The following is a 12,298-nucleotide window of genomic DNA, read 5'->3' as shown; positions in this document are numbered from 1 at the left end:
CTGTACTTCTTTATGCTAGAATGTGAACATTTTATTTATTTATTTATTGTATTTTATTTATCTTATTACTTTTTTTACTTTATTTGTTTTGTTCTTAGCATTGTCCTTTCAGGGCTCAGCCTCCCTGTAAGCTGGCAGGAAAGCTACGAATGGCTTCACACCCTAACTAGTCTTTAGTCAGCTCAGCTTGATCTGCTTGACCGTTTGAATGTGTGGAAGGTGCTCTGAAGCTTTGGGAGCTGGCTAGCTGATGTTCATCGTGTTGCCCTGCAGCAGTCATCACACTTGGGTTACCCTGCCGTCAGGCGGTCCCGCAGTCGGCCTGAATTCCAAAGTCTTGGTCGGCGTCGGTTGCTGCGCATCTTCCTTGACATCAGTGCGCCAGGGGTATACGAGGCATCCGACGCCATTTTCTTCAGTCTTTCTTGCCGCGCGGTGCCCGAAGCAGAAGCAGTTCGTAAGTGCCGGTTGGCCGACACCTGAGGTTTTCGAATAGAGTTTCAGTCCGAAGTCTTCAAAGCTAAGTACCCCGTTGGGGAACCTTTTCTTGCCTCAGTCCGATGTCAGAAAAAGTTAACAATTGCATTTCTTGTGGGAAGCAAATACCTCATAAGGACTTTCATTCTTATTGTATACCTTGCTTAGGCCCAGACCACGACGTCACTGGTCGGTTTTATGCTAGGTTCAATAAGCGAACTATAAAGTGACGCTTTGTTTTCGCACGACACTACTTCGGTAGGAAATTTAATTACACTATGCCGTCGGAGCAACCGACTACCGGCGTGCATAAAAAATGCAAAGGTAAGGCAGCCTAGATCCAAGCCAGACTGGTTTTGAGTGAGGCACCTACGCAGCCCCTGGCTACCGCAGAATTGGTATCCCAGACCGCTTCGGATTCTCTAGCAGAGAGTTCTAGGCAACACAGCCATTTTCTTTAGGCCCTACTGACGACATTGCAGAAGGAGAAGTCGGTGCTGTAAACACCTTTGGTTTCAGAAGGTGTCTTCAGACCGACTACTCTCACCATAAAATCTTATGCTAAGCTTAAGACTCTTCTAAAACCAAAAAAGACTGCACTTCAGTTCAAGGCCCCATGCCTAAGAAACAGATACTTAAAATGGCTGAAGATTTGATTATTTTAATCGGGGGTTCCCAACCCACCCCCGACAAAAGGCCTAGACAAGAGGAGGATTATGCCTCCTCTGATCAAGTGTCTATTTCCTCAGGCTCCTCTGAGGAACAGGATTGCTCCTTTCCCCCTTATGAAGATTCTGATGCTGAAGATTCCATTCTCTCAGCTTCTCCCCCTGAAGAGACTATTCCTTTTGGGAAACCTTACATACCATGAGAGAACATTTCCACTGGGAAGGTCAGGACTACTCCGACTCAAAGAAAAGGCTCAGAGAGTTTCTTTTACTCCCCCAGCCCAGACCACTTGCTATCCCCCCAAATGTCCTTCATGGATGCATCTGCAGTCATAACAAGTGGGTTGTCCTGTCGTCAGGCAGCCCTTCAGTCGGCCGGATTCCAAAGTCCGGGTCCGGCTTCGGCTGATGTCGCACTCCACCCGACGTCATCTCTGTTGGTCTTCGGGTATAAAGGCATCAGCCGACGCCATTTTCCTCAGTCTTTCTTGCCGCGTGGCGCCCGAAGCAGAAGCTGTTCGCAAGTGCCGGTCGGTCGGATGCAGAGATTACTTCTACCGAATACTACTTCGAAGACTTCTAAAGCTAAGTACCCCGTTGGGGACTCTTTCTTGCCTCAGCCGATGTCAGAAAAAGTTAACAATTGTTTAAACTGTGGGAAACAAATACCTCATAAAGATTTCCACTCTTACTGTCTGCCTTGTTTAGGCCCAGCCCAGGCCGTAGCAGCCTGTTCAGCCTGTGGTTCTTTCAACCGACAACGCTTAGGCGTCGGTCGGAGTTTGCAGAACAGTTTTTCGGTTCTGATTTTGCGTACATTATGCCGTCGGATCCTTCGACTACCCAATCTAGCAAAAAACGCAAAGATAAAGACCGACACTCGCGGTCCGCGGTTTCGCCGAAACCATGGTCAAGCAAACATGAAAGTGTCTCGGTTTGGCCGAAACCGAGAAAACTGAACAAAGTACAGCTGAACCTATTCCTACAACTGAGGCCCCTGCTACAACTCTTGAAACGACTTCAGAAATTTTACCCACTACGGTGGTTGACTTATCAGACACCATCCCTTGGATGTTTCTACCCCAGCACGTGGTGCTGCTAGGCCTCCAGCAGCCATGTCCATTAAGGCCTTCGCCAGGGCTAAAGCAGCCAAGACTACTAAAACAGTGCCTGTTAAACCACCCACATCCAGGCCCTCTTCTAGTTCTCAAATGCTTACCTTGGCAGAAGATTTAATTTCTTTAATTAGAGGATCTCAATCTCACCCAGACAGGGCCTCTCAGCCCCCAGAGAAGAGACCTAGGGCAGAGCCCCCGAGCCAGTGTCCTCTGATGATTCTGCTGATGAATCAGACATAACTGACCAGCCAGAGGCTCCTTCTCCAATTTTGAAGATTCTGATGCTGAAGAATCCATCCCAGCTGCTTCCCACCAGAAGAATTCTCCTTTGGGGAAACCTTGCATGCCATGCGAGAACAGTTCCAATGGCAGCAACAGGATTTTTCAGACTCCAGGAAAAGACTTAGGACTTTTCTGCACCTCCCACAGCACAGGCCCTTAGCTATACCCCCTGTTCTCTCTGTGGTGGATGATGCTTTCAATGATGTTTGCTCCGCTCCAGATTCTTTACCCCCAGCCCCTGCCAAACCAGACAGATTTTACAGGGTGCCAGATACTCATCACCACCTTTACAAGGCTCCACTTGCAGACCCAGAAACTATATCCCAGGGCCCCAAGGCAGTAGCCGACCATAGCTAAAAACCCTATTCCTTCTGAAAGGGAAGCAAGGTCATTAGACAGATGGGGTAAAAAGGTCTACACTTCAGCTACTCTCTCAGCTAGAGCTTTAAACTGTCAGTTTCACATGATACAATACCAAGAGTTTATGCTGGATCAGTTAACTAAAAACTAACCACTGATGAATCTCTTGATAAGAAATATGTATTAGAGATGGTAAATAACATACAACAGGTTAGCAACCATTCCTTAAAATGTGGCTATGATGCACTGGAGGCTTCATTTAGATCAGCCATGACAGGCACAGTGATAAGAAGGCATGCATGGCTAAAGGAACAAGCTTTACCGGATCATGTTAAAGCTAAGTTGCTAGATGCTCCTATGGACAAGACAAGTTTGTTTGGTACATCTGCCCAGCAGGTTATGAAGAAAATGGAAGAAAAGGCAAAATCTGTTCAAACTGTTAAAGATTTCTTGCAGGTTCAACCCCAAGGTTTAGCAGGAACTGGCCTGCCAAAATTGGTCCTTTCCTGACTCCACAAAATTTCAAAGGGGCAGGAATAGACGTTCCAGAGGCAGAAACCAATCCAGAGGAGGTGCCTACAGAGGAAGACAGTGGCAAGGTAACAACAGAGGCACAGACACAACCACTGCCACTACATCAACACAACCACAGTGGCTTATACCTAAATCCGCCTACCAGGGAACAAATAGCAGCTCCTCTAGGCGGAAAGTTAACCTTATTTTCAAAGAACTGGCACTACATAACAAAGGACAAGTGGATTTTACAAACCATAGATCAAGGTTACCGGTTTCACTTCCACACTTTTCCAGTCAAAAGAGGAATGCCAAATCTACCTCCAAATCAAAAAACAGAGGCTCTACGCCAGATAATGGAGTTAGCAAACATGAGAGCTGTGGAAAGAGTGCCAACAGCAGAGCAAGGAAAGGGTTCTACTCCAGACTATTCCTAGTTCCAAGAAAGGAAAAAAGTTGGAGACCAATTCTCGACCTGTCCACCTTAAATACATACATCATTGTCCCAAAATTCAAAATGCTGACCCTACAGCAACTTCTTCCCATGCTGGGCAAGGAGTCTTGGCTGGTAACTCTAGATCTCAAGGAGGCATACCTGCACGTCCCCATTCGACCAATCTGCAGAAGATACCTCAGATTTCTTGCAGGATCAGAGCACTATCAATTCTCAGCATTGCCTTTTGGCTTATCTACTGCCCAGAGTATTCACAAAATGCCTGGCATCAGTAATCGCCATTGCAGACTTCAGGGAATTCAAATTTACCCATGCCTGGACGACTGCCTGCTACAAGGGGACAACAAAAGCAAGCTGACAACAGATTTACAAAGGGTCATTTACTTGCTACAAGCACTGGGATACACAGTCAATTTACAAAAGTCAAGGCTGATACCATCCCAAACAAGGACATTCTTGGGAATTGGACACAGTAAAACAAATGGCATTCCTGACTACAGAAAACAAAAGAACTCCTCTATACTTCTTGGCACTAACAAAACTGAACAAGTTAACAGCAAGAAAAGTACTGCAGGCCTTGGGCTTCATGGCATCATGCATAATCTTAGTTCCATTTGCCAGACTACATATGAGAAAACTACAGTGGTACCTAAAGAATTTATGGTCCCAACACAGACACAGTCTAGAAACAGAAATCCCACTAATTCCATGCTTAAAACAGGAGTTCCTATGGTGGGCTCAGGCATGCCAGTCAAACCCAGGCCTACCCTTTCGCAGATGTCAAGCAAGCCAGACCATCACAACAGACGCTTCAGACCTAGGATGGGGGGCCCACATGCTGGACAAATGCGTGCAAGGATTGTGGACACAGGATCAACTCCAACTGCACATCAACCTAAAAGAAATGCTGGCAGTAAAACTGGCAATCCAAAAGTTCAAACCATTTCTCAAAGAGGGCCAGTTGATAAGGACAGACAACACCACAGTCATGTGGTACATCAACAAACAGGGAGGCACTCATTCATACCCCCTATGCAGAATGACCTTGGAGCTGTGGACCCTGGCACTCAGCTACAACATCCAGTTACAGGCAATATTTGTACCAGGGAAAGACAATGCCCTAGCAGACATATTAAGCAGAACCACTTCGGATGCCCACGAATGGAAGCTTCACCGGACATCTTCAAGACCATCTCAAAGAAATGGGGAATGCCACAGATAGACCTATTCGCATCACCTCTCAATCACCAGCTCAAAAAATTCTGCACAAGGACATTCCACCCATTAGCATGGAAAGTGGATTCGCTCTTTCAACTGGAAAGGCCTAACAGCATATGCATTCCCGCCTCTTCCTTTGATACACAAGGTACTACTGAAAATCAAGGAAGAACGTCCAAGGATAATCCTGATAGCTCCAAACTGGCCAAGACAACACTGGTACCCACTACTGAGGAGCATGTCTCGAACAATATGTGGACAATTCCCTGATGCCCTTGATGTTAACGCAGAACAACTACAGCATCATACATCCAAACCTAAAACCTTGCAACTGACTGCATGGAACATCACATAACAGCAGCTATTCCAGAACTTTCCCAAAGAGTAAAAGACATTATTCTTGAAGCACGCAGACCTTCAACAAGAAGGAACTATGCTGGAAAATGGAAAAGGTTTGTGATCTGCAGTACGGAAAGGGGAAAAGATGTGTCAAACATAGATATGCCTAACATTCTGGAGTATCTGGCGAACTTCTTCATTCAGGCCTGTCCTACTCCTCCATCAAGATACATGCATCAGCTATTTCAGCAGAATACAGCTTTGATACACCTGTATTTTCGCACCCTTTGCTCAGGCAATTCCTCAGAGGAATCAAGAATGTAAAACCTCCAAGGAAACCACCATTACCAGCTTGGGATTTAAACTTTGTGCTAGAAAAGTTGACACTAGCACCCTTTGAACCAGCAGCAACAGCAGACCTACAACACATGTCATGGAAAACTGCTTTCCTACTGGCAATTACTTCAGCAAGGAGGGTTTCAGAACTACAGGCCTTAATGGCAGTGCAACCCTTCCTAATCTTCCACCAAGATAGAGTGTCCATGAGGACTAATCCTACATTTATGCCTAAGGTGGTATCCAGACTGTCTTTAAACCAGGCAATCCACCTACCTACCTTCTTTCCCAACCCACAAAACAGAGGGAAAGAATACTGCATACCTTGGATGTACATAGACAGCTACGCTACTACTTGGACAGAACAAAAATAGCAGAAAGACTGACCAACTTTTGTAGCCTATGCAACAGGAAGGGAAGGAAAAGCTATTTCCAAACAGACAATCTCCAAATGGATAGGAAATTGCATACGCTTCTGTTACTCCTTCCATGGAAAACCAATTCCACAGAACATAAGACCTCATTCTACAAGGGCAACAGCCACTACCACAGCCTTCTTACGAGGAGTGGCAACCAAAGACATTATTGAGGCGGCTACTTGGACCTCCGTGCATACATTTGCCAAGCATTATAATTTGCCTCTATATTCCAGATCCTGAGCAGGGTTTGCCACTGCTGTACTGCAAGGGATCCTAAACACACCATAATCTATTTTATCCTCCTCCCTAGTTGGCTATGGTATTCTACCCACTTGTTATGACTGCAGATGCATCCATGAAGGACATAGTACAGTTTTGTACCTACCATAAATGTAGATGTCCGAACTGGATAGCATCTGCAGTCAGGATTACCCTCCTCCATCCCTCTGTGGTACTCCTAGGGTGTTTACCCTTCTAATAGCTAGCTGTTGGGGGGGGAGTCTTTTATGGTGTATTTGTTTGTGTATATGTACATACATGCTTATTGTTGTGTTTACCTCTATCTATTTGGAAACATTGGCATCTATCCAAATTTTAGCCTGCAAGAGGGCTACTGGCATCTGGGGCAAGAAACACTGAGGAAAATGGCGTCGGCTGATGCCTTTATACCCGAAGACCAACAGAGATGACGTCGGGTGGAGTGCGACATCAGCCGAAGCCGGACCCGGACTTTGGAATCCGGCCGACTGAAGGGCTGCCTGACGACAGGACAACCCACTTGTTATGACTGCAGATGCTATCCAGTTCGGACATCTACATTTATGGTAGGTACAAAACTGTACTTTTTAGACATTGTGGATGATGTTTACTTAGAATCTAGTCTAAATCCAGATTCTCTGCCTCCTGCTCCAGCCAAACCAGATAGATACTATAGAGTGCCTGACTCATACAAATTCCTTTACAAAAGCCCTGTTGCTGATCCAATCTCCCAGGGTCCCAAAGGGGCTAAGGCTTCTATGGCTAAAAATCCTGTACCCTCTGAAAGGGACTCCAGAGCACTGGATAGGTGGGGGAAGAAGGTTTACACCTCAGCTACTCTAGCTATGAGAGCACTAAATTGTCAATTTCACATGCTTAAATACAAGCAATTCCTAATGTCTCAAATAAAACAAAAGATGAGCACGCACCCTCAACAGTCTGAATTCAAGGAAATGCAGGATCTGTTGCATGCAGCTGAACAGGTGGGCAAATACTTTACAATGTGGAATTGATTCCTTGGAAGCTTCCTGTAGAGCAGCTGTTACTGGGTCTGTTATACGTAGGCATGCTTGGTTAAAGGAACAAACTCTGCCTGATCATGTTAAAGCAGAGTTACTAGATGCACCCTTGCAGCAGGATGTCTTACTTGGGGTTAAAGCAGAAGAGGTTTTAAAGAAAATGGAGGATAAGGCAAAATCTATGCAGACAGTCAAAGATTTCTTACAGGTACAGCCCCCACGCTTCAGCAGAAATTGGCCAACAAAAAATTGGTTTTTCCCAGCTTCTGACAGACCACAGGGGGTAAATACAGGCGCCCAAGGGGCAGAGGACAAGCACAAATCCCTTACAAACCTCGACAATGGGGCACTGCAACACAGAAGGGAGGAGAAGACGGGTCCCAAACTACTAGAAGGCAAACACGATGACTTAAACCTCAAACTGCCAAGCAAAACTCTCTTGGCAGCTCCCTTGGGAGGAAAATTAGCATTTTGTGCAGACAACTGGCACATCGTCACAAAGGACAAATGGGTCCTAGACATTATCTCACAAGGATACAGATTCCATTTCCACACCTTGCCAAGGATAAAAGGAATGCCAAACCTGCCACAAAATCAATGGGCAGCGGCACAAAAACAAATTACAGCTGTCATGGACATGAGAGCCATTCAGCTGGTACCTACACAGGAGCAAGGCCAAGGATTTTACTCGAGGCTCTTTCTAGTCCCCAGAAAGGACCATGCTTGGAGACCCATTCTGGACCTCTCAATTCTAAACACCTTCTTGCAAGTACCCAAATTCAAGATGCTAACACTGCAGCAGCTTCTTCCCATGTTGGGCAAGAAAGCTTGGCTAGTAACGTTGGACCTCAAGGAGGCATACCTGCATGTCCCTATCAGACAAAATTGCAGAAGATACCTCCTTTTCATTGCAGGTTCAACCCATTACCAATTCTCTGCGCTGCCCTTTGGCTTCTCTACTGCGCCCACGGTCTTCACAAAATGCCTTGCACCAGTAATTGCATACTGCAGACAGAGGAATTCAAATATACCCATACCTGGATGATTGCCTCATTCAATCAGAAAGCAAGGATATTCTCTTACAACATCTGGCTTTTGTAAAACACCTTCTAAGTTGCCTAGGGTACACAGTAAATGAAAAGAAGTCAAAACTAGTGCCCTCACAAAATGACATTCCTGGGTGCCAGCTTGAATACAATGGCCCAGATGGCTTATCTGATGCCAGACAAACAACTACAACTAACTCAATACTTCCAAACAATGGCAACAAAGACCCAACTCCCTGCAAGAAAAACTCTGCAGGCCTTGGGCTTCATGGCATCTTGCATACTACTAATACCATTTGCAAAACTGCATATTAGGAAATTACAATGGTACCTAAAAAGCATATGGACTCAACACAGCCACAGCTTGGAAACAATGATACCTCTCATTCCCTGCCTTCAACAGGAGTTCCTATGGTGGTCACAGGCATGTCACCTCAGCAAGGGTCAGCCTTTCACCTTACCCCCAGCCAGGCAAACTATGACAACAGATGCATCTGACTATGCCTGGGGGGCACCCATGGCAGGACTGTGCGTTCAAGGCATATGGACTGCAGATCAAAGGAGTCTGCACATCAATCAAAAAGAAATGCTAGCTGTACAGAATGCCCAGACAGCCTTCAAGGACCTCTTACATCCAGGACAACTTACAATAAGGACAGACAACACCACAGTAATGTGGTACATAAACAAACAAGGGGGTACACACTATGCAGTCAAGCAATGACCTTGTGGAACACGGCACTGACTTACCAAGTTCAATTACAAGCTCAATTCCTGCCAGGAAAAAATAACACATTGGCAGACGACCTAAGCAGAAACATCATGGATCCCCACGAGTGGAAACTGGATCCACAAGTATTTGCAATTATAACTCAAAAATGGGGGCACCCAGACATACACCTGTTTGCCAGCCCCCAAAACTATAGCGAACAAAATTTTGTATAAGGACATTTCACCATCAAGCTTGGAAAGTGGACGCACTCTCATTCAGTTGGAAAATGCTGACAGTATATGCCTTCCCTCCATTGCCCCTTCTCACAAAGGTGCTGCTGAAAGTCAGGATGGAGAGACCCCGAATGATGCTCATTGCCCCAGACTGGCCACACCAGCACTGGTTCCCACTATTAAGGAATATGGCTCAGGGCCCACCATGGATTTTACCACAAATTACTCATCTGCTCACACAGCAAGACAGTCAGATTCTACACAGCCAGCTCAAAACCTTAAATTTGGCTGCATGGCAAATCACCTAAGCAGCCAGCCAGCTCCTCTTTCACAAGCTATTATGGATGTTATTCTGGAAGCCAGGAGGCCCAGCACCAGGAAAGCCTACTCAGACAAATGGAAAAGGTTTTGCGCCTGGAACCAAACTAAAGGCCAAAATACCCTTCAGCCGGACATACCTCAGATTCTACAATATTTAACTGAACTGTTACACAAAGGGCTTTCTTTTTCATCTATTAAAATCCACGCCTCAGCTATTTCAGCTCACTACAACACGGATCCTCCCTTATTTTCACATCCACTTCTAAGGCAGTTTCTCAGAGAGGCCAAAAACATTAGGCCTCCCAGGAGAGCACCAACACCGACTTGGGACCTCAATTTTGTTCTGGAAAAACTTACACTACCTCCTTTTGGCTTTCTCAGCTGACTTAAAGTTTATATCATGGAAGACTGCCCTGCTGCTAGCAGTTATTTCAGCCAGAAGAGTCTCAGAGCTTCAGGCACTAATGGCAGTAGAGCCTTTCCTCATTTTTAATCAAGACAGAGTTTCTCTACGAACTAACCCCTCCTTTATGCCTAAGGTGGCATCCAGTGTGGCTCTAAATCAAACCATCCATTTACCCACCTTCTTTCCAAATCCATAGAACAAAGGAGAAAGACTCCTGCATTCCTTGGACATTCACAGGCAGCTCCGTTACTACTTGGATAAAACTAAGGTTTCCAGAAAATATGACCAGCTTTTTGTATCCTATGCTGCAGCATCACAAGGAAAGGAGATCTAAAAACAGACCATTTCCAAATGGATAGGACATTCCATACGTTTTTGCTACACCCACCATGGAAAACCAGTTCCTGCTAGCATAAGGCCCCACTGTACCAGGGCAGCAGCTACTTCTACAGCCTTCCTCAGGGGGGTGCCAACCAAGGATATTCTGGAAGCTGCAACTTGGAGTTCAGTACACACCTTCACCAAACACTATCACTTACCACTTTACTCTAAGACTAGAGCTGGCTTCGCCACTGCAGTTTTGCAGGGCTTTCTAGCCTCCTGTAACCCTGTTTGACTCCACCTCCCATCCTTAGCTTTTGGATTCTACCCAAGTGTGATGACTACAGCAGGGTAACACAATGAACATAGTACAGTTTTGTACCTACCATAAATGTAGGTGTTCGAATGTGTACCCTGCTGCAGTCCAGGTTACCCTCCCTCCATCCCCTCTGACCTATCTAAAACCTTTCAATACCTTAAAATCTGATACCTTTGTGGTGTATTTGCTTATAGCTGGAGGGATGTTTTGTTTGTGCTAAACTTTCATTGTTGGTACTATCTACTGACCACCTTTTGGGGGGGCACCTGACATCTGGGGCAAGAAAAACTGAAGAAAATGGCGTTGGATGCCTGTTATATACCCCTGGCGCACTGACGTCAGGAAAGAAGCGACAGCAACCGACGCCGGACCAAGACTTTGGAATTCAGGCTGGCTGTGGGACCGCCTGACAGCAGGATAACCCAAGTGTGATGACTGCAGCAGGGTATACACTCTAACATCTACATTTATGGTAGGTACAAAACTGTACTTTATCCTTACTAGTATATAGCTAAGTCTACTACAGCAGTGATCTTTTGAAAATCTGTTTCGCTGAGTTCAGCTTAAAACTAAGCTTTCTCAAACACTAAGTAAATAGTCACACTTTTGCTGCTTTTTTATTTTTTATTGCTTCCATGTCTGCTTACCACAGAACCACTGCCATTGAAGGGAAGAGCATAGCTGTAGTATGACCATGCAGTTGTCAGTTTTGTTTTTCACCTCTAAGCCCTAACTATCCCATACACATGACCATAAGAACCCAGGACTTTGATATGCAGAGGGGTGGTGCAAGGGCTTGCAACTACTTTCCTTGAGGGCTATCTTTCACCCATTTGGAACCAGTCTTGGGGGGGAGGGGTTGTAAATAGTGCAGTTGGTTTCGAGGTCTAGAGCTGTGAACTGCAGTTCCTGCGATTACAAGTTTTTTATTTCCTCAGCCCTCATTTGCCTACTGTATGACCTTGAACAAGTCCATTAACCATACAATGCTTTGGGGTAGCTGGAAAATTGGGCTAGGCTTCTCAGTGGTGCCCTAGACTTCATGACTAGTAGCTGCCTATGAACCAAGGTATGCCTCCCCATTATTCCTCCATGGAAAGGTGAGAAAAATTCCAGCTCTTCATTTTGTTCCCCAGTTGGCTTCTCCAGTGCATGAGTTAATTGAAGTTGGCTTGTAGTCTGGGCTTATTCCCTTTGTACTGTGGGACAGCAGATGGGTAAAAAAAAAAGGTTGAACTAGGACCTAAAACGGTATTAACTGCAACAGTAAAGTGAGAAATTCTGGATCAAGATAATTCTGCTGACTGCTGTAAGTGATCCTACATTTTTGAGCATGATTTGTACATTTACAGAGCTTAATTTTTTTCTTAATTTATATCCGTACCATTACAGTTTAAATCCAGAATGCTTATACTCAAACTTTCACAGTAAGCATATGGGGTTAAGTTGTATTTTAGAATTTTTAAATTGCTTACTGTA

The 12,298-nt window shown here is 45.3% G+C and overlaps 1 protein-coding gene across 2 annotated transcripts in view; it reads left to right on the top strand.

Annotated features, from left to right (window-relative positions):
- OS9 (OS9 endoplasmic reticulum lectin) overlaps positions 1-12,298 on the top strand; it is a 1,402,051-nt gene that overhangs the window by 208,314 nt on the left and 1,181,439 nt on the right. The window lies entirely within an intron of this gene.

This window comes from Protopterus annectens, chromosome 9.part0 (genome assembly GCF_019279795.1).
Source record: "Protopterus annectens isolate FY-2018-M chromosome 9.part0, PAN1.0, whole genome shotgun sequence".
Classification (NCBI taxonomy): Eukaryota; Metazoa; Chordata; order Ceratodontiformes; family Protopteridae; genus Protopterus; species Protopterus annectens.
Note: the sequence above shows the minus strand (reverse complement) of the source record. Positions and strands in the feature narration are given on the sequence as shown.